This window comes from Adiantum capillus-veneris, chromosome 23, assembly GCF_014529385.1.
Source record: "Adiantum capillus-veneris isolate H3 chromosome 23, ASM1452938v2, whole genome shotgun sequence".
Taxonomy (NCBI): Eukaryota; Viridiplantae; Streptophyta; class Polypodiopsida; order Polypodiales; family Pteridaceae; genus Adiantum; species Adiantum capillus-veneris.
Window position 1 is genome coordinate 44,447,456 of NC_140953.1, and position 1,806 is coordinate 44,449,261.

Consider the following 1,806-nt stretch of genomic DNA (forward strand, 5'->3'; position numbering starts at 1 on the left):
CATTGAAGCATGGCTCTTGGTTGGATTTACACTCCATAGCCAAGAGTGTTGGTCTAGGCTCTCAACCTCTCTACTTGCTTGGAGAAGGAGAGGGAGCTCTTGCACTTTGCACTTCACACAATGAGAGTGTGCGTGAGTGTCTGTGGGAGAGGATACCCCCTAAGAAATCCCCCTACTAGATTTGGTCGACCCCCCCTTGTAGCTCATGCTTGAAGCTAATTGCACCCCTCTAGGCCTAGCCAATCATAAGCAAGAGTCATACCAAGCAACAAGGGTAGCCTTGGGACAAGTGTCCCCCTTTCCCCTTTGAGAGACAGGACTTGATAAATGCAAAGACAATTAATTAAATCTCCTAAATTATCATTGGACCCCTTGGGTGTCCAACTAATAGGCTTCAGGTACATGATGAGGGCAACATGAGGAGGAACTTGACAAGTGTCCCTTTTTCTTTCTTTTGTACTAGGCATGCCTTGTGTGAGTGTGTGTGTGTGTGTGTGTGTTCTCTCTCATCTCCCCTCATGTAGGGCTCGCCCCCTCCTTGTAGGTATTGGCATTGACTTTTGTACACTGCAAGCCACTCAACCTTGGGCTTGGTTCCCACCACAATCTTGGCCCTTAAGCCCCTCAAGCTTGGGCCGGGTTCCCACTTCAAGTACACCCTAGCATCTCAAGCATGACAAGCACCTCAAGCATCCCATTCATCAAGCACCTCAAGCATCTCAATCATCAAGCACATTAGTCATCAAGCACGACAAGCACCTCAGGCACCTTAAGCTTGGGCCGGGTTCCCACCTCAAGCTCAGCCCTAGCTTACCTAAGGTCAAAGGACTTTTACACTAACTATTGGAGGTCTTCAATGAATCTAACCCTAAGGTCTTTATGCTCCATTGATTAGCCTTTCTATTTGATAGACCATCTCTCATTTGGGCCCCTTTACCATTGGCCCCGTGTTGAGATAGATCTATAAGCACATGTCTATATCTTAACCCTTATTCCCATTTATTCTCCACATCAAATGATCAATTTAATAGAGAAAATCATTTGAGTTGATTAGATATTAGATTTTATGACAGTTGTATAGGTCCATCTTAGCATAATGAAGGAGAGTTGTGCTTGCTTGCAAGTTCCTCAATTCTATTTTGTTCGAAGACTTCAAGTCGTGGAGGAGATAAGGGTCAGCGAGTTTGATGTTGGCACCACCAAGAAGAATCCTTTAGCTATCAACACCCATGAAGTGATTCACCAGCTCGCTGCTAGTATCTATCAGAAAGATCTCCAGTTTATCATGGAGCTTGTGCAGGTACATGCTCATACAAAGCACATCTAAGCATGCCAATATTTTAAACATGATTTATGCTCGAAAAACAAGACTTGATGTCGTTTTTTTACAGAATACGGATGACAATTATTATACAAAAGAGGAGGTACCAAGGCTACATTTTGTACTAGTGGAGGAGAACATCACAAGGGTTGGAGTGGAGTGAACTTCTGTTGGTGTTGAATAATGAGATTGGCTTTTGCAAATCCCCAATAGTCTCTATGCGTTTATCACTCTTGAACTATGAAGTGAAGAATGATCTTACACTTGTCTTTCTTAAGGGTGTACAAAAGTATGAGGTCCCCTTTTCAGAATTCCTACGACCCTAAGTAGAAAAGCCGTTCTTATTGATTAGTAGCTATTTCTGTCCATAGAAGATTTCGTACAAATGTGAAAAACTTTCAAGGAATGGCTTATGTGCCAATCAATGTTCGGGAAAATTCATTTTTCCAAACATACAAAATTCCTTTCCTTGAGTTTGCCAAGAG